Below are 21,420 nucleotides of genomic sequence, written 5' to 3'. Positions count from 1 at the left end.
TTTCTTCCTTATGTTCCAAATCATTTATTTGATTCTTGGCTTCAACCACTCTGCTGTTGATTCCCTGTAAATTATTCTTTATATTAATTAGAGTCTCCTTTATTTCTGATTGAATCTTTTTTATGCTGTTGAGGTCCTCACTAAGTTTCTTGAGCATGCTTATGACCAGTGTTTTAAACTCTGCATTGGATAGATTGCTTATCTCCATTTTGCTTAGTTCTTTTTCTGGAGTTTTGATCTGTTCTTTCATTTGGGCCATGTTTCTTTGTCTCCCCATTTTGGCAGTTTCCCTGTGTTTGTTTCTATGTATTAGGTAGAGCTGCTGTGAGTCTGTGTCTTGGTAGTGTGACCTAATGTCCTGTATGGGCCAGTGGCATAGCTTCCACTATTCCCAAGCTGCATACTTGAGGTGCACCCTTTGTGTGGGCTGAGTACACCCTCCTCTTATAGTTGAGTCTTGATTGCCGTCAGCAGGTCAATGGGAAGTATTTACCCAGGCCAGAGGGCTGGTAGGACTGTCTATGACCACTGACCAGCAACCATCTTTGTCTGTCACTTGTGGAGGTGGTAGGGTAGTGGTGCTCTGACATGGTCTATAACTGTTCACTGGGTGTGCAGGCTCTGGGGTTTCTCAGGTGGTGCAGGCTGAGGTCAGCCACCACCTGTGTTCTCTCTGGGGATCCTTGACATAAGCTATAAAGCCATGTGCAGATTGCTGCTGCTAGTGCTGGCCTTGGGGCCACTCAACAAAAGGTACCAAGTCTGGGCTCAACTGTTGCTTGTTTGAGCAGATTTAGGAAGGTCTGAAAGCCTGCACCTAGCCCAGCTATTATATGGAAAAGCCACTGTTACCAGTTTTGGTGGGTCCATAAATTGGATGGGGCAGAGCCTTAGGTAATCATTAGGGTGGGGCTAATTGTGTGAGCTAGGTTGATGGAGATTCATATATGGAGCCACGACACTGTGGCTCTGTGTTGGGGAAGGCTCAGAAAAGAAACAATGGCCACTATCTCACTTCTGTCCTAGAGGAAGCTGTTAACCAGCTCTGGTCCTGATGCCAGACACTTCAGTTCCTCCCCATATGCCACTGTTGCCCTTCAAGGAGCTGCCCCGGGGCTCGAGCCCAGAGGGAGAGAGTCTGAGTAAGTCTGTGTGCAGGACCCTCCAAGAGGTGACTCCTGAGAATCCTGCAGCTTTTTTACCAACCCAACCCCTGCTGGGTTTTGCAGCCAGAAGTTATGGAGACTTGTCTTGCTGGTACTACAACCCTGGGCAGGTGGTCTGGCATGGGGTTGGGATCCCTAGCTCCTGAGAGAGCCCTCTGTTTTATATCCACCACATGTGGGTTTGGGACCAGCCTGTTCTGTGTCTCCATGTGGTCACAACTCTGCTCCTTCTACCCGTCTGGATGAATGAAGTTTCTTTAATTCCTTAGTTGTTGAACTTCCATATAACTCAATTTTCTGATGGCTCTGAATAATAGTTGTTCTGTAGTTTAGCTATAATTTTGCTATGATTGTGGGAGGAGGTGAACCACGTTTACCTATACCTCCCTCTTGACTGGAAGACTCTCAGGTTATTGATTTGTGGATATTGTACCATCCTTGTGTCCCTGGAATAAAACCCATTTGTTCATGGTATGATCATTTTGATGTAGTGCTGGATCCAGTTTGCTAGTATTTTGTTGAGGATTTTAGCATCTATGTTCATCAGAGATATTAGCCTGTAATTTCCTTTCTTTGGGGAAGAAATTTAAGAGCAGTTTCTGCTGTTCCACCTCTGTCTCTCTATCTCTTCTGTCCTGCTTCACAGAAAAAGGGCACACACCTCAAAAATCTCTCTGAACATCAAACAAAGTGGCTTTAAAATATTGGTGTAAGAAAACAAATCACGATCAACAAATAATGAAGGAAGTACAAACCATCTTAAGACTTGTGTCTTATAGATATTTCTTACAGATATTTTTGTTAACAGTGAAAACTGGTATTTGAAAGAGATTGTCATTGAAAAAATATAAGAAAAATAAATTTTGAAAAGATTGGTATTGATAATTGTGACTTAAAGATCTCACCTCTTCCATCTTCCCCCTACTGTGAAAGAATGCATCAATTCTGAGGAAGTTCCATGACAGCAAAGCCAATAAAATATAGGTAAGAAATATTGAATACTTAAAACAATTTTTTATAAATTTAAATATTATTTAAATATAAGCAATTCTTTTCAGCCATTCTCAACAATCATGCTGGGAACTTGTCATTATCTAAAGAAAAAACTTTGAAGACTTGGAGTAGACTAGGTTAATAAATTATATCATTTTAATATAACTGGAATATTTTGAGATCGCCAAAAATTTCAAGGTACATTGGATAAAATCTATGAATAAAATTTTTATGATTTCTTTCAGATTTGGTATGTATTATTCAACAACATAGTTACGAACTTTTATCAAGTCCTACCATGAAATACTCTAATTAATTAATTTTCCTCTTATTTCATTTTATAAGATGGCTATTCTGTACTTTCTATTAACAAAAATAAAAATGTATGCTAGCTGCTAGACTGTTCAGCATTGGGCAATAGAGAAGTTTCTCTTTATATAGATATAAGAAAAATGTAATCATCATGCCTAGTAAAATTAATAGAATTCTTCTTGACTTTATATATTATTTTAATTCAATTATTCCCAATGACCAAGCATTAGACTTTAATACAGGTATGTGATGCGGGTCCTGGCCAGCAGGATCCTGTCTTGTGCCAGCAATAGACAAATACACACGGACTACAGAAATCCTGTGGAGAAAAAGGGACGGCATGACCACTCTCTAAGTGAGAGAGGGCGAGAGGGCTAGAGAGAGCCCGAGAGAGAGAGCCTGACCCCTGCCTAGACAGACTTTTATTGCTTTTCTGGGCATAGTACATCGAGGATGGTCCTCATTTACTATGCACAGGTTCACTGTAGGTGATTACCTTTTACAGACAACAAAGGACAGAATGCTGCTAGTTACTTCAAAGAGAAGAATGTTACAGCTCAAGGGGAAAAGTGGTTGAACTGGTTACACTCCATACTTGGGAGGTTTAGCACAGACTTTAGGAAGTCAAAGATACTCAGTAAACATTTGCTGCCTCAATTCAGGGTGAGGGAGTTATAGCAAAAGCAAGTCTCATAGCAGCCTGGATACAGTGCAGGCCTGATTCCCCACCAGAGAACCTGTCCGTGGGCGTGAATCCTGCATGCTGAACCTCTCACCCACTGGCTTTTCCAGGTAGGAGCTGAGCTACATTTCCCACATGTGGAACAGTTCCCTATAGGTGTGTGCACACATTTAATAATGAAATTACTTCTGTGTAAGTAAATGATTTATGATCTGAGTTATGTATTACATTCTATTATTAAAACTAAGTAATGAGAAATAGCATAATGATTTATCATTTTGTTTTATGTTATTATAAAATTATATGAATTAATCATGTCTTCATTAAGAGGACTCATTATATCCTCTTATTAAGAGAACACATTCTAAAAAAAAGGAACATGTTCTAGCCCTGGCTGGTGTGACTGGATTGGAGCGTCGTCCTGTACACCAAGAGGTCACAGTTTTGATTCCTGGTCAGGGCACATACCTAGGTTGTAGGTTGAATCCCTGGACGAGGCACATAAGAGAGGCAACTACTCAATGTTTCTCACATTGATCTCTCTTTCTCTCTCTCTCAAAATCAATGAACATATTCTCAGGGGAGGATTTAAAAGAAAAACAAGGCATGTTCTATAAAAGATTTCTCAGTAGTTTTTGTAATAATTTTCAAAATGAGTATTAACATGCTTATTTAAGTAGAAAAATGAAGTTAGACTTTCTTTGTCAGAGAGTATTTTTGATAATAGCTTTTCGGCTTGACAATGAGAACTGCCTTTACCAATTAAATTGTATAGTGTTTAAATTTAGGTAAATCTGCAGCTCCAAAGTTTTTATAGCGTTTATTTGGGCATATGGCAAGATAAAAACACATTAAAAATTATACTGGAAAATAGGAGTTGAAATTGAGAATGTATTTATTTTCAGTACAGATAAAATTTCAAATCCTGACTTTACCAATCGAGTGACTTGAACTTCGTGCTTTTATTTTCATCTTAACGTGGGCTGTGACCAGAGCTGAGCTATAACATTGTGATGAGGATTGAGTGATTAATAGACAGGTTAAACTGTACGAAGTTTCTGTGTTCAACCATTTTTGACCTATAAAGACAGCAGCTTCATATGGTTTAACCGAATATAGATATATAGAAAGTTCTTAGAACAAAGGGTGCCTGGCATGGGGGAAAACTATATGTATATTTATTAGTTATTGTTCAGTTAAACTAGATGACATTAATGAAGGTAATAGTTACAGATAATACTTGCTTAGTATTCTGAAATGGCTTTACCAGAAATAGAGAAATTAAATTATTTGACCACTAGGTAACAAATGATTTTGCAAGTTAGTGGTTTTCAAATTCTTTGCTTTTGACAAAATTGAAGGAGAACCTAATTGAGTTATACTATAGGTTATTAATCATGATTTTTGATGATAGATTACTGTGTTTTTACTTATAACAGAAATAATTCAAATAATTGAGTTATATTTAAAAGTACTGTCATTCCTATCAACATATTCATGAAAGCAATTTTTTTTGGTCTGTACAACTATAAAAATGAACTCACTGCATTCTTACATTAAATAATATACATCTCTGCATACATTAATATGAAGGTGGAACCCCCCAAAACCAAAATTACCTTCTGGAGGGCAGGTCCCTTGTAGTACAGACTTCTCCCACTAGGTGAGTGTTCCAGGAACCCATCTGCATCAGTGTACCAGCTGGCATCATTGTGAGAGGCTATGTTTGGCTTTAGTGAATTTTTTTTGAAGACTCTTTCAATACATTTGCCCATTTCATGATGGGTGATTTACAAGCACACCTGTTTTTCAGCAGTTTTTGACTAAAAACAGCATGACTTCCTCATGGCCCACCCTCTCTTTTCACTTGATCTTGCCCTGAGCTACTTTTGTGTTTGTTTTCCCAGATGAAAAATATCTTCAGAGGGAAATGTTTTGCTGATGTGGAGGAGGTGAAAGAAAAAATGGCAGAAGCACTAAAAGGCATCAAAATCAACAAGTTCAAAAATTGTTTCGAGTGGTGGAAAAAATGTCTCAATAGGTGTATTGCATCAAGTGCAGAGTACTTTGAAAGTGATGGATATTTAAACATGTAAGAATTAATACACAATTTTTTATAAATAAATTCCACTGTAGGATCCCCCTCATATTTTAAAATAGATTAATCTCATTATAAGATTCTATTAAATTATTTTATATTTCTAACAAAAGTTTACTGTTACTTTTTTATATAATGTGTATTGAACATGTTGCTTTTAATGAATGTGCATCATTTTGAAATAATTCAGCCCCTGGCAAGTGTGGCTCAGTTAGTTGGACTGTCGTCCTGCAAACCAAAAGGTCATGGGTCAGTTCCCAGTCAGGGCATATGCCTAGCTTGTGAGTTCAGTCCTTGGTTGGGCACTTACAAGAGGTAACCAATGGATGTTTCTCTCTCTCACTGATGTTTCTCTGCCTCTCTCTCTCTCTCCGTTTCCCTCTCTCTAGAATCAATGAGCATGTATATCCTCAGGTGATGATTTAAAAAAGAAGAAGAAGAAAGGAAGAAATGACTCCATTCAAAAAGATACATATGAAGTACATAATAATAGGAAATGTTTAATAAATCAAATTCAATGTATATCCATAATCAAATTCTCTTGATTCTGAACAGACGGGCATAAATCAATAAGTATGCTTCATTAGAAAATATTCAACTGGGGAGTAAGATACCAGTGTTGATATCTTCTAACTCCTGGTGGCGGTACTTCTTCAGACCTTCTCTCTTAGATTTGGTAAGCACCGTTTCTTTACTCTTAAAGCAAAGAAATGAAAAACCACAGTTTCTTCTCTGGGTTAATAGTTCACAACTTGGATAATTTCCGGTCTTGCTTCCCCTTAACTTCCTGCCTAAAAGGCCTTACGGTTGGGGTAAATGCTAGGGCAATGATCTGGAATGGCTGAGCTCTTTGCTTAGCAATCAGCTGTCAGGGAGCATGGCTTCTTAATTATGTTTAGCATTCTTTAGAATGTAGGGAATCGATCCCCCCTTTTTTCTTGGTTTTGGGTTTTTAGTTGCTGAATTGAATACTGTTTATAAGTAAATTGACATTCAATACCCACACACAAAATAAAGTACAAATTTTATAAAAATGGCAGAAAACATTCTCGGATTCAGGGAGCTGCAGACACGAAAATGAGGTTCTCTAAGCAGCATGCGTTCTAGCTTTTAGGTGCCATCTAAATCCACAACAGCCTCTCACCTGGAGATTGTGTCAGTACCACAGGACGTCTACACTACATGCTTCATAAAACAAAGTTCACTGGGATCCACTCAAAAATCAAAATATGTATGTCCATTTCTAAATTATCTGCCATTTTATTTAGAAATTTCAGGAAAAATCATGAAATATAATAAAGATTATTACAGTCAGCATTGTAGGTTAAAATTAATAATTTTAGTACTTTAGTATCAATTTTTAAAAACTTTATTACAGAATAAATGTACCAAAACTAGATGAAAAAACACATAATAATTGTACCAATGGAATTATATTTTTAGAAAGACTTAAACAATCTGGATGTAAAGACTATTGCCCCAGTATCCAGATATTCTCTAAAAATGATTATCTAACAACATTGTTTCCTTTTGTTTGTTTCTTTTTGATCACCATTGTCTAATTTATCACTGACTTTATCAAGTCAACATCATCGGGGACTGCGAATAGACTCAGAGTATATGAAACCACATGAATTTTAGAGACAATCTTAGTTCTCTACAATGTAGATGTAACAGAGACAAAGTATCACTATCGTCAGCCCGGGAAATATTGGTAAGAATTGAAGTACAGATGACAGTTTGGGATTATATAGCAAAACCCAGAGAGTTAGTTCCCAAGGGAATGTTCACTAATCTTGCAGTTTTCAATTATTATCTTCCCAGGGTACTATTATTTAAGTCTGATTCTGGCCTTATGTGTGGAAAGACAGCAGATTCTAAAGTTTATATGCGACTCTTCCTCTATATTATAAGTAAATATAAAACCAATTAAAGCGCCTTGACTGGTGTGGATCAGTTGGTTAGGAGTAGTCCCGTAAAGCAAAGGGTCTCCAGTTCAATTCCCACTCTGGACACTTGCCTAGGTTGCAGGTTTGGTCCCCAGTTGGTGTGAGTATGAGAGGCAACATTTGATCAATGTTTCTCTCTCACATTGATGTTTCTCTCCATCTCTTTCTCCCTCCCTTGCCCTCTCTCTAAAAAGAAATAAATAAAAATAAAAACACTTAAGGCAAAGCTCATATTTGTTAACATAATAGTATTGCTGAAGAACACAATACATTATTATCTATGTTGTTTGTTCATTGATAATAACATTGATTTTTTTCCAGTGGCCAATCTTTTGGCAACTTCAACATCTGAAACAAGTTTGAGAATCTGATAACAAGTGGAAAAATTCTGATCTATTGAAATATCTGGTATTCTATGATTCATGGATATTAATCATTGGCTAGACCCATGATTCAGTATTAGACATCATGAATGCACTTTTCCAATAAGCTTGGGTATCTTTTTCTTTGTCTACATCAAGTTAGAAAGAGAAGACTTGAAAGCTTCATTTGAGAATGCATGCATTCATTTCACAAGTTTTTTGTCTAATAGAAAAACGTCCCATGCATGCAGCACTGACTGGCAAACTAAAATGTTATATAAAAACTAAATAACAGAGAGGGAGGATGTAGAAAAATACTAAAACCAATAATAACATTGATGGCCATGAAAATGACTAAAGTGTTAAAAGAAGAGCTAAATTATGCCTGATATTTGCTGTTTCTGAAAGCAGGTAGGTAAGTGTGTTTATTTTAGTAGGTTTTTTGTTTCATTTCCACGTTAGTAGGACTGTAACTTAAAATACCTATTGTTGAAAAATATTGTCTTTGATACTTAAAGAAACAACTTGTCTGCAATTCATTTTTTGAAGCAACCTATTTTACAGCAGAAGCAGGCATACCACCATAATAGCAGGCAGTACCTCTGTTTCTTTAGAAACTTTTAAAATTTATTCTCACAAAAATAGTCATCTCTAAAGGCCAGGACAGCAATTTAATAAGCTGGAGATTAATTATGATTACATTGTGTCTCAGAAAATGGACATTGGGTAATAAGGTACAGCAAGAGTCCCTGGAGAAACCACATTGGTTATTTTCAACTGGCTCTTTCTATTAGATACAGGAATAGCACTGAGAAGCTTTGAAAATTTAATAGTCTCTGTCCTCCCTAGAGGACTAAATCCATATTTGAAATAAAATATTATGCTGGACTTTAAAATAGAATATTGTGAATTTTGCACACTAATATTAGTGGTTATCAAAAAACAATCAAACCTTGTACATGTTAAACCATCCATGGAGAATGGCATGGGTTCATAAGTTCAAGGGCTTCATGAAATACTGCTGTGGGCAAGTAAACATTTCAATCAAAATTGAAAATACAACCCTCTATGACTGCACGTGTTTTCCTGTCTGACTTACACGTGGACTATTACATTTTATGATCACATAAATAACAGGTTCCAAAAATAAGCACAAATGGTCACCTCCAATTAAGTTATTAACAGCCCAGTGAAACTCAATTTGGCTAAAAACTAAAATTGGCAGGCTTTTGTCTGATCTCCTACAGATGTTCTCTCTTTCCTGTAGAATCTATCCTTTGTTTTGACCTATCAACATACATCAATGCTAATCACTACCCAAAACAGCTATGTGTGACCATCCATACATTTTTAAATGTAAGGGTGATCATTGTTTCTAAGCAAATGTTTCATATTTTACTTGGCATTTACTGATTTCTGGGCTTTTCCCAGAAATGGCAGTTTTAAGTCAATAATCCTACATTGTTATTGTTATTATTTCTATAATAGCATTAGGTTAACTGTTCTTAACACACTATTTAATGTAATTAGATTTATAAGTGCAAATGAAATAAAAATTAAAGTTCCACCAAGTGTTTGATTCATCCATTTGTAAAGCAATTGAATAAATGAAGACCTGTCATCTGTTCTATTCAAAACCCGAATGTTCATAACATGGTCCTCTGTAGGCTTTTAATAGTTATGATTCCAGGAGAAATACGTTAAGATAATTTTTGACAGCACTTCTCAAAATATTTTGGACTCCTGGCAACTTTATGGATTTATTATTCTTGATATGCACCAGTTTCTCTTTCCAGTCCTTACTTTTGTATTACAAATCTATAGAGGTGTTTTAAATGATGAAAATAGCTTTCAGACTACTTTCTTGAATGCTTTAACAAAATTAAAGAAAAATCTGTTTCCCTCAGCACAATCACAAAACTCAAAAAAATGAGTCTTTAGATGTTTTATAATTGGGAAAAATAGAGCCTTTTTTAATAGTAATATTATACAAAGTCACCAGATGGAGTCTCCTAGGCCCTGACAAGATTTCTGTATTCTTGGTAGACAAAACATTTAAAAGAACAACAACAGAAAATTATTCTGTACCCAAAAAGGAGATGTTTCCAAGTACTAACTGCTTATTTTTGTATTTTACTTTTGTCACTTAAGCTCGTTCCTTGTTTCCATTTTTCCAATATAAAAAACCTCAAATATGAATTGCCTATGTGAACTATAAGGTTTATGACCATGGCAAGGCCTAGAAGCAACCACTAAAATTCTCTTAAGATCTTTTTCCAAGCATATAAAGTCCAGGGCTGCATGTCAATTGTATGACGGATGCTTGTAATATGATAATGGGTCGTTGGATTCAAAGCTGAGTGCTGATGCAAAGGGCTCAGCACAAAAGGCAAAATTGTATGTGCAGTGTCTAAACTGAGCTCACCAGTCATTCATGTTTTCCTCCAAGAACCTCAAGCTGTGGCTTACAACCAGTTTTCTTGCAGAATGTGCTGTGAAATAACAAACTGATTTTGACTTGTCTGTTACCTTGGGGCTTTGGTTACTTTCCTAAACGGTGAAGCAGCAGGATGTAAAGAAAGAATCTGGAAAAGAATATCATCTAGAACTGTTTCTCAAGCCTTCTTCTGAAGAAAAATATTGTTGTGGTCAAATATGTTGCAGAAATAACTGATTAAACAAAGATAAATGTTTTTTGTTTAACTATTTGTTTGAGGTCGCTGAGGGCTTTCCCCATTCTAATGTGTTTGGTGAATATCTCAAAAGCAAATATGGATAAAAGCAGGAAAAACTGTTACTTCACCCCAGCACACACACTTTGTTGATTTCTTACAAAGATTCATTTTCAACTGAATGTGCTTTGGAAAATGTAGGCTTAGTAGAAGCTAATGTTGCTCACGAGCTTTAAAGACTCAATTATGAATATTTCAATATGATTGCTAACAGTGTGTGCTTTCGTTTTGAGTGAGTGTCGTGTTAATGAATGAGCTGATTTGGGATTTCTTTTATTCCAATTCCTGTTAGAAAATAGTCTCTTCCATTGTAGGTGTGGTGTGTATCACCACACACTTTCTCAAAGACAAATGCCTGTGCATTTAAAAAACACCTGTGTAAATGGCTAAATTTTTACATTTTTATTATGAGACGTGTTGATGCAAATTGTGACATAGTACAATTGTTTAAATAGATTATTTAAAAATTTCCTTCTAAATCATACAAAATATTAAAGTATGAAGATGTCAGTGAGCCATTTAATAAATTTACCTACCTCATTTTAAGGAAAGTTTAGCTCAAGGAGGTAAAGTAATATGTTCAAGTTTTAGTACTGGGGAAATAAAAGCAAAAATTAAGATAAAAATAATAAACAAAGAGAATACCTGTGGCAGAAATAAGAAACAAATTTATTTATCACTCTATTCAGGGAGCCCTAAGATCTCTGGCCCAGGCTCCTGTCTTACTGACATGCTAAAGGGCGTTCATCCCCAAGGCCACCTCATGGTCCCTTAACAGCTACTGCAGTTTCAGCATTTAGGAGCTGGTTCTAACCAGCAGCAAGGAGAGTCATATGAAAAGGGTGCTCTTCAAGAGCATTTTCTGGAAGTTGCACACCCTATTCTCCTTATACTCATTAGCTAGAATTTAGACATATGGCCAAAACTAAAGGCAAGGAAGTTAGTTATGCGCCCAGCTAAAAATTGAGAAAGAAGTGAGAATAGTGATTAGAACATAATTAGAAGCCTCTGCCACCGAGGAAGCTACAGAACTTAAAAGTTAGTTCAGCTCATTAGAATTCCTGTCCAGGTTGGGGCAGGGGAAGGCTTTATTAATTTTTTTAAATTAAATCCATGTTTTCTTTACCTCATTTCCACTTATGTCAATATTCACAAGTTCCCCATTATCAAATCTGCAATGCCTTACTTCATCTTCTCTACCTCACAAAACGTTTCCTCGCTACCATACCTCAGAATGATGATTTAGCTCTTTGAATTGTGACGTATTCAGTCTAAACCGTAGCGTCAAGCTTGCATTATGTTGCAGACACTGGCTTTCATGTATGCACATTGTTTCTGCAACTGCATTGCAGATTTCAAGAGGCTAAGGAGCACGACCTTCCACAGGGTGGAAGCGGGACCTAGCTTTTGACTTAGTAGATGGAATGGCCTTTAAGTCTTCATCCTAGTTAACTGGGTGTAATTTTGTGACACAGTGTTTACGAAAACTCATCCCACCCTCTGTCTCCTGTGGAAACACACACCAATTCTTCTTATGAATGCCCACTAACATGTTAGTATTAGAACACTGTGTAGCCACGATGCACAGGAGAAGAAATCTTGAATTTTGATTTCTCCTCACGGCTCAATTGTATGCTATTTTAATACAGTCAAAGTTTGTAGACTGTGGGTCTTCAGGCTGGATCTAGGTTCAGACATATTTTGTTTGGTTCATACAGAGTCATTAAAAGAGTGATTTAGTAGCCAATGTTAAAAATCAGGAGATGTCATGTTAAAAAATTTAATTTCTAGATTCTCCTAAAAAAAGAAAAGATCTGGCAACTTGGGCCAACATGCCCACATGTCATTAATAGTCATGAGCTGAGTATCTGTCATCCCTCTGGAAGGCACAATGCTATGTGTTCACTAAATCAGTCTTTCCTTCCTTCCTTCCTTCCTTCCTTCCTTCCTTCCTTTGCACGTAACCAAGTCACATTTCTTAATAAATTAAGTATGAGTGTTTAATTGAGTTCAACAAGTCAAATATAATCAATAATAATGTATGTAACTTCAAGGAATGGCTGCTGAAAAAATTGTCCGTATGATGCTTAATGTTCAAGTGTTTACTCTGTATGTCTGACTGATACAAGGGATACAGTTGGAAGACTTCAAGGCCGCAAGAGATGATGGAGGCACTGCCTGGAAGAAGCCTGGGTCCCTGAACTATTACACAGAGGAGAGTGCCCATTGCTAATCTCCACTGTAACGTAAATGATACTTAGACCTTTATTGTTGCAAACTATGGGGGGTTGGGGACTTTTAGTACATCATTTAACCTAACCTGACTAATATACCCACTTTAAACAGCGGTAAGCAGCCTAATTCACCATGATCTCCCCCAAGCCTGACTTATCTTCCTAATTCTGGTGAGGAGTTGAATTTTGACTCTAATTGTGCATCCAGAGTAGTAATATAGTAATTTTAAGAACTAAATTTAAAAGTAATTTAAATTGACAAACGGAAGCACTTAGAAATTAATTTACCAAGGCCTGGATTACTTATAATTTTTTTTTAAATTTAAGAAAGTATGAATATACAGTTTATAAATGGTTCTTTAAAATATACTTTAAACAATATCCAAGTATTTGAAAGGGTTTATGCAGTGAGGATTTGAGTTTGCTCTGCATTTCCCTGGAGGACATATTAGGACCGACTGGGTAGGAATGCAAACTGAAAACTCACCCTGCCAGGAGGTCATGCAGACTGTTCTCACATCGGGCTGGCAGGTTGAACTAGAAGACCCTGGAATTTCAGATAAACTCTTGAATTTTATTAAGTTGGTGCTATAAAAATCATTCATCTTACATGTGAGTGGCTCTGCTTTTCTTGAAATATTATAATATTTGTTTTGTTTCAGTTTGGTTTAATTTTTACTGTTACAGTGAGCTCACAATGCTTTGTTTTTTCAAAGTGGGCTTTAGTCCTGTTACAGATGGATTGGTTGTCATAAATGTAGAATGAAATTGCCTTGGTAAAGTAATCAGTAATTAATAGATATTAATAATACTGGCTTTTTTGCTTTTATAGCTCCTAATATTGAAGATAGATACATGTTTCTTTAATAAACCTTTTTAAATAAGGCTAATGACTATCAATTTATAGCCATCTTTCAATTTTATACAATTCTTTTTACAGAAGCCCAGTTAATGTTAATGTCATTAAAATATATTTAAATGAATTTCCTAAAATAATTCCTTTCTCTGAAATTTTTAAATCCATGTGACCTAATGTGAAATAACTATGTAAAAGATAAATTTGAAATCACCTAGCTTTCCCTCCCCCAATTCTATTTGCCTCTTCCTCTTTCCAGAAATAACCATTAACCTCAATTTGGAATCTATCTTTACTATGCATATATTTGAAATATTACTACATAAGGAAGTATCAATAAGTTATATATTCTTGACTTGCCTGCTATAAAAACATATATAGGTACCACACAGAATTCATTTGGTTTTTCTTATTCAACTTGCTTTTTCTTATTAAACATTATCTTTCATTTTGTTTTCAAAAAAGTAAATGCAATTCTAATATATATTTTATTTTTCCCTTTAAGCATTTAAACAATTACCTAATTTATGGAATAGCTATTCCATTTACCTGGCTCCAAAGTTAATAAGCATAAAACCCTAATACAGAGTTAAAAGTCTCCCTCCCACCTCTGTGCTTTAGCCACCCAGTTTTCATCCACCCACCTCAGTCACCCAAAATAGGTACCCATGGTTACTAGTTTCTTGTGTATCCTTCCAGAAATGTTTTAAATAAATGGTAGCATGCTATGCACTGTTCTGTACATTGCTTTATTTAAACTTATAATTGATATCCTTTTCATATCAGTATATAAAGAGCATCCTTTATCCTTTGTTAGTGTAGCATCATGTTCCATTTCACGAACTGTTGGCTGGAGGCCTTCCTTGCCTCCTTGCCAGATGAGCCTCTCCGTAGGGAAGCTCACAATATGGCAGCTTGCTTCTTCCACAGCAAGGACTCTATGAGACAAGCAATGCAATATACACAGAGAGCTACAAAGAAAAAGAAATAAAACAATAGATGCACATGCCTCAGCCTGAAAAGAGAACACATGAGCAGCCAACGGCAGTTCGCTAGAAAGCACTGCGAGACAGAAACAACTGGAACTGGCAGTAGGAGGAGTTTTGGCACATTCCAAATGTAGATAAACGCAAGGGCTTGCAGTAAGGGAACGTAAAGGAGTAGGGACATTCTAGTTCTACCAAGGTTCAAAACTGATCTCTGAGACCAGTTTCTAGGGGCAGGACCCCAGGGAGTGACTGTTGGTAATGGAATCCAGGCTTAGCACGACATAGGTAAGTGAGAGGAAGGGAAGGGAATGCCCAGGTAAAAGTGGGGGAGAGAGCAGAGTCAGGAATAACAGGAAGCAAGTACCACAGAAAGCCACAGAAGAGGAAGCTCTGTGAAATAAGAGAATACTTCTGAATCAATTCTTCCTTCAAAAGTTCAGGGTAACTAATTTCACACAATAATGATCATGAGAAAAATATCAAGGCTGAATCCCATAAGTAAAAAAAGAACCAAGAACAAAGGCACACCCATATAGTGGAAAGACCTCAGAGAAGACATCCTCTTGATAGATGGATGATAGATAGATGATAGACAGATAGACAGATGATATAAAACAGCATACCTATCTGAAAATGAGATAAAAGGTATCAAAAAATTACATATGAAATAAATACATAAAAATCATATAAAATCAGACTTCAAAAACTTCAGAAATGACATGACAGAACTAAAAAAGTAATCATATTTTATCTTTATAACACTGTTATGAATATTTTGTGCCTCTAACATGGAACATATATGCTAGAGTTTCACTGATGTATATGCCTAGATATAAAATTGTTTCATCAAAATGTGTGCATGTCATTAAATTTACTAATTCAAATTGAAACGTTGCTATTTATAATGGTTATGCCAGTTTACATTCAGGCCAAAATTTTAGGAGATTCAGCAGTTCATCTATATTTACCCATATGTTTATTGTAGTCAGACTATTAAAATTTTGTCAAACTATTTTCTGTAAAAATGATATCAAAATATTATGTAAATTTTTATCTCTGTGATAACTAGTGAGGTTCAGCATTTTTAAAAAATACCTTTTATTGATTATGCTGTTAGAGTTGCCCCATGTTTCTCTCCCCTTTATTCCTCTTTGCCCAGTACCTCCCCCACCTGCATTGCCCCCTTAGTTCATGTCCATGGGTCGTACATATAAGATCTTTGGCTCCTCCGTTTCCCATACTATTCTTAACCTCCCCCTGTCTATTATGTACGTACCATTTATGCTTCTTATTTCCTGTATCTTTTCCCCCATTCTCCCCCTCCTCTTTCCTGCTGATAACCCTCCATGTGATCTCCATTTCTGTGATTCTGATCCTCTTCTAGTTTGCTTAGTTCATTTTTTTGTTTTAGGTTAAGTTGTTGATAGTTGTGTGTTTATTGTCATTTTACTGTTCATGTTTTAATCTTCTTCTATTTCTTATATAAGTCCCTTTAATATTTCATATAATAACAGTTTGGTGATGAGGAACTCCTTTAAGTTCACCTTATCTGGGAAGCACTTTTTCTGCCCTTCCATCCTAAATGATAGCTTTGCTGGATAGAGTAATCTTGGATGTAGGTCCTTGCCTTTCATGACTTCAAATACTTCTTTTTGCCCCTTCTTTCTTGTAAGGTTTCTTTTGAGAAATCAGCTGATAGCCTTATGGAAACTCTTTTGTAGGTAACTGTCTCCTTTCCTGTTGCTGCTTTTAAGATTCTCTCTTTATCTTTAATCTTGGGCGATGTAATTATGATGTGCCTTGGTGTGTGCTTCCTTGGATCCAAGTACTTTGGGACTCTCTCAGCTTCCTGGACTTCCTGGAAGTCTATTTCCTTTGCCAGATTGTGGAAGTTTTCCTTCACTATGTTTTCAAGTAAGTTTTCCATTTCTTCCTTTTCCTCTTCTCCTTCTGGCACCCCTATCATTTGGATGTTGGAACATTTATAGTCGTCCCGGAGGTTCCTAAGCCTCTCCTCATTTTTTTTTGAAATCTTGTTTCTTCATTCTGTTCTGGTTGAATGTTTCTTTCTTCCTTCTGCTCCAAACTGTTGATTTTAGTCCCAGTTTCCTCCCCTTCACTCTTGGTTCCCTGTGCATTCTCCTTTATTTCACTTTTCATAGTCTTCATTTTTTCCTCTATTATGCAACCATACTCAACCATTTCTGTGAGTATTGATCACCAGTGTTTTGAACTCTGCATCTGATAGGTTTGCTATCTCTTCATCACTTAGTTCTATTTTTGGAGCTTTGTTTTTCCATATGGGCCATATTTTTTGTCTCCACACACCTGTTACATAGTAAGGGGTGGAGCCTTAGATATTCACCAGGGTACGGAAACCCACATTGTTGGGTTGTGATGCTATATGTGGGGGAGGTGTGTGAGAGGGAACAATGCCACTTGCTTAGCTCTTGGTCAGATTTCAGTCAGTTCCTCTGCTACCCACAAGCAAATTGGGCCCTTCTGATGCTGATTCCCAGGTGGGAAGGTTTGTGTACATTCTAGGACCCTGTGGATCTCTCAAATGAAGTCTCCTGTGAGACTGGGAGTTTCTCTTGCCGCATCAATGCCCAAAGATTTTTACAGACAGAGGTTTTGAGGCTTTATTTCCCTGAGCTGGAGCCCTGGGTTGTGCAGTCTGTCTCGCTCCCCAGTTGTTCCTCCTAGTCTATCCATACGCAAACATGGGAGCACCAGGTCCACCAGCCAACGCCTTACCACAATCTTCGCCATCCTGGATGCCCCCCTCTGCCCCTCCTACTGGTCTGGATGAATGTTTCTTCTTTCACTCCTTGGTTGTCAGACTTCCATACAGTTCAATTTTCTGGAAGTCCTGGTTGATTTTTGTTCTTAAATTTGTTGTCTTTCTTTTGGTTGTGCAAGGAGACAAAGTCTATCTACCCATGCCTCCATCTTTGCTGGAAGGGAATGGATTTAGGATTTTAAGTATAATTTTTATCATATTTTCTCTGAATGACCTACTTACATCCTCTGCCTATTTTCTTCTGGGTTATTTTTCTTTTCCTTGTTGATTGTAATAATTCTTTTATCTATTCTGAAAATAGTACCCTGTAATATATGCATTTTTAAGTGTCCTTTTTAAGTTCAAGATATGCCTTTGTAGATATCAGTGTCTTTTTTGAAAAAAACTTGCCATTTTAATGTAGTATGTATTTCAGCACGTTTTTATGTATGACTTGCAGTGTTATGTTTTTGTGTTTTCTTCTCTCCTGTCCCAATAAGAAAAATAAATGCTCTACACATTCCTTAACATTTTATAAAGTTTTGCCTTTATATTTGAGTCATTAATCCATGTGGAATCGGTTTTATGAGGTATGATGTGAGATATGGTTCTAATTATTTTTGCTCCATCAATAACCACAGTGAAGCCAGTTTTCGGTAATACAAACAATACAGCAGAAGGCGTGTGTGTGTGCATACAAGCGTTTGTTTCTCTAAGCTGAAACGGAGGCATGCAGGTGCTGGGGTAAAGAGTTTGCTCATTTTTGTATTCGTTAGTTATCACCAAATTATTCTTCTAAGAAAACTTTCAAACTGGCACTATCGTCAGTAAGGTATGAGTTCTACTTCCTTACAAATATCATCAAAGACTAATTATACCAATCTGATGAATGTTAATTGTTCTATCAGTGTCCATTTCACAAATATTTTTTTCATTCTGGTTATTTGGGATATATTACACAATTACTTGTTGAAAGTGGAGGATCTATTTTCTGAGTTTGCATTATTTGTGAATCCTAGCTTACCATATTTTGCCATGTATAATGTACACCCAAAGTTTTTGTGCTCATTATATACGCAATTATTATGCCATGGTATATAATCATTATACCCATGTATAATGCACATTCTTATTTTTCCTTAAAAATTTTGGCAAAACAGTGTGCATGGTACATGACAAAATATAGTATGTCTTTCAAAGTAATAAGCAGATATCCATAAATAACTTATTAAATAATGATCCCTTTCCCTCATTGTTGCCTAGTATGTAAGACATTATCTTAAAGTTAATCAAGGAAAATAAATTTATAATTTTCATTTGAATTTTCTCATCTCTATGTTTAAATACTTATTAGACTAATAATATCTTATATGTGTATGAACGTGACAATTTCAAATAATTTTAACATGCATTTCAACAAGCATTTAAAACTCAGATTAGAGTTCCAAGTAGTAAAAAGAAAGTCTTGTGTTGACTTTTAGTTCCTCGGTTACCTATTATTTAATGTTTCATCAAAAATGTCTGCATATTTATATCAACTTTCAGTTTACCCCTTAGATTATTCAAGCCTCGTGGAGTGTCAGCTGCAGGAATAGGAGCTTTAATTAGTTTCATGGGAATACCTCATTCCAAGAACAAAAACTGGAAAAAGAATATAACACAAGTGCCTGCATACTAATATAGCCCCTTGTTAGCCCCAATTTGGGGAGCACAAGATGACAGACCCTATACAGTATACCTCTCCTTTAGAGAGGCTTGTACTTCCCACGTCGCTTACTTTGTGTAGGTTAGTCTCCTGTGGACACTGACAAATGCAAAACATATTAACGACAAATACTCAGAGGGAGAGGTTGCCATTGCTGTACCCTAAACACTGACTTACTCTGCACCGGCTCAGGTTTTATTTTAGATTATTGCTTTGTTCTGCTTCTCTTTCTTCTTCTTTCTTTACAGAACCAGTGTTGTTTGTAATAGAAATGGGGTGTCATGAAAATGAACATTTAACTTATTAACATTCTATACAGACATTCTTTTCCTTTGAAAGAAACCCTTAATTTACTTTAGTGAAGATAATGCATTATAAAGCACCTTTTTTAAAACACGTCTCTTTTTTTTTTATGCTATGTAGTGTTAGTCTGTTGGGATAGCAAGCAAAGTTAATTTAAAAGAGTGAAATTTAAAGTTGATCTGTAGAGTACGTGAAAAATTGAGAGCTAAAATGATTGTTCATGCTTTGCAGATTAAAAATTCCATTATATGTATAAATAAAAAGAAAGATTTTGAATCTGTATAATTTAGATACATTATTTTGTGTATGGTTTCTGTATGTGTGTGCATGTATGTGTGGCAAATACATGGAATTATAAGACATTCTAATTTCATGACAAATTTGGTCTTCATTTTCCAGTAAAAATTAAACAAACACTTCTGAAGGACCTACATTTCTTCAGCCAGGTGAAGTTTTTGAAGCAATATTTTCAAATAGTATTTAGAAGGATTTTATTAACTTGTCTGAAACATGAAAAATATTGTTTAGCTTACTTTTAAGGCTCACTTTAAACTATATTTAGGGACTTCTGGACAAGATGGAGGCATAGGTAGATATACTTTGCCTCCTCACACAACAACAGAAGAACAACAAATTTAAATAGAAAAAACAACCGAACTCCCAGAAAATTGAACTGTATGGAAGTCTGAGAACCAAGAAATTAAAGAAGAAACATTCATCCAGACCAATGAGAGGGGTGGAGGCGGGTAGCTGGGCAGAGAGGATGTGCAGCAAGGCAGAGGCTGGAGGATGAGGGTAGATGAGGCAGCAGCTGGAGGAGCAGGTGGTCCCACATTTGCATGTGGATAAACTGGGAGAAACAACTGGGGAGCAAGAGAGACTGCACAACCCAGGGCTCCAGCTCAGGGAAATAAAACCTCAAAACCTCTGACTGAAAACACCTGTGGGGGTTGAGGTGCCAGTGGAAGAAACTCCCAGCCTTACAGAAGAGTTCATTGGACAGACCCACAGAGTCCTAAAACGTGTACAAACACACCTTACCCACCCTGGAATCAGCACCAGGAGGGCTCAATTTGCTTGTGGGTGGCAGGGGAAGTGACTGAAAGCCGACCAAGAGCTGAGCAAGTGGCATTATTCCTTCTCATGCCCCTCCCCCACATACAGCACCACAAACCAGCAATGTGGGTTTCTCTGCCCTGGTGAATATCTAAGGCTCCACCCCTTACTATGTAACAGGTGTGTGGAGACAAAAAATATGGCCATACGGAAAAACAAAGCTCCAAAAATAGAACTAAGTGATGAAGAGATAGCAAACCTATCAGATGCAGAGTTCAAAACACTGGTGATCAGCATACTCACAGAAATGGTTGAGTATGGACGCAAAATAGAGGAAAAAGTGGAGGCTATGAAAAGTGAAATAAAGGAAAATGAACAGGGAACCAAGAGTGAAGGGGAGGAAACTGGGACTCAAATCAACAGTTTGGAGCAGAAGGAAGAAAGAAACATTCAACCAGAACAGAATGAAGAAACAAGATTTCAAAAAAAAAAAAAAAATGAGGAGAGGCATAGGAACCTCTGGGACAACTATAAATGTTCCAACATCCAAATGATAGGGGTGCCAGAAGAAGAAGAGGAAGAGTGAGAAATGGAAAACTTACTAGAAAACATAGTGAAGGAAAACTTCCACAATCTGGCAAAGGAAATAGACTTCCAGGAAGTCCAGGAAGCTGAGAGAGTCCCAAAATACTTGGACCCAAGGAAGCACATACCAAGGCACATCATAATTACATTACCCAAGATTAAAGATAAAGAGAGAATCTTAAAAGCAGCAACAGGAAAGGAGACAGTTACCTACAAAAGAGTTTCCATGAGGCTATCAGCTGATTTCTCAAAAGAAACCTTACAAGAAAGAAGGGGCAAAAAGAAGTATTTGAAGTCATGAAAGGCAAGGACCTACATCCAAGATTACTCTATCCAGCAAAGCTATCATTTAGGATGGAAGGGCAGAAAAAGTGCTTCCCAGATAAGGTGAACTTAAAGGAGTTCCTCATCACCAAACTGTTATTATATGAAATATTAAAGGGACTTATATAAGAAATAGAAGAAGATTAAAACATGAACAGTAAAATGACAATAAACACACAACTATCAACAACTTAACCTAAAACAAAAAAATGAACTAAGCAAACTAGAAGAGGATCAGAATCACAGAAATGGAGGTCACATGTAGGGTTATCAGTGGGGAGGGGGGAGCCTG

General features: G+C 36.6%; 1 long non-coding RNA gene across 1 annotated transcript; it reads left to right on the top strand.

Annotated features, from left to right (window-relative positions):
• Positions 1 to 3,183: 3,183 nt before the first annotated feature.
• On the top strand, positions 3,184 to 5,708 carry LOC128780435 (uncharacterized). The gene is made up of 3 exons (XR_008426334.1): positions 3,184 to 3,263; positions 5,061 to 5,245; positions 5,641 to 5,708. It is a non-coding gene; the product is annotated as an uncharacterized lncRNA (long non-coding RNA).
• Positions 5,709 to 21,420: the final 15,712 nt, after the last annotated feature.

Source organism: Desmodus rotundus, chromosome 3, assembly GCF_022682495.2.
Source record: "Desmodus rotundus isolate HL8 chromosome 3, HLdesRot8A.1, whole genome shotgun sequence".
Lineage (NCBI taxonomy): Eukaryota > Metazoa > Chordata > Mammalia > Chiroptera > Phyllostomidae > Desmodus > Desmodus rotundus.
Note: the sequence above shows the minus strand (reverse complement) of the source record. Positions and strands in the feature narration are given on the sequence as shown.